The 301-nt window shown below is 49.5% G+C and overlaps 1 protein-coding gene across 1 annotated transcript in view; it reads left to right on the top strand.

The window, feature by feature from the left end:
• Nucleotides 1-301, top strand: part of LOC119592508 (teneurin-m-like) — a gene marked incomplete in the record, with an annotated part of 54,907 nt that overhangs the window by 18,981 nt on the left and 35,625 nt on the right.

Raw genomic sequence — 301 nt, 5'->3', positions numbered from 1 at the left:
AGTGAACATAAACGCAGACTTTCCTCGTCCCGAGCATGACGGAAGCGCCTAATTTAAGCCGCTCCAAGAGCAGACGACAAAGCAACAAGGCTGGGGGTCGTGATGTCTCAGAAGTCCTCGTCCTTCCTTGCGCTCGTCCCTTTGTTCTTTTCCGACTCTTTTTCTTGTTATGATGTAAGACATTGCCAAATGATGTTCTCTCCCGGGATTCTGCGTTGGAGTCACTCGCGCTCACTTGCCTTATTTTGCGCCGACGTCTAGCCGTATCACGGTAGTGAAGTAGAGTATATAGTTAGACTGG

This window comes from Penaeus monodon, chromosome 30 (assembly GCF_015228065.2).
Source record: "Penaeus monodon isolate SGIC_2016 chromosome 30, NSTDA_Pmon_1, whole genome shotgun sequence".
NCBI lineage: Eukaryota > Metazoa > Arthropoda > Malacostraca > Decapoda > Penaeidae > Penaeus > Penaeus monodon.
Note: the sequence above shows the minus strand (reverse complement) of the source record. Positions and strands in the feature narration are given on the sequence as shown.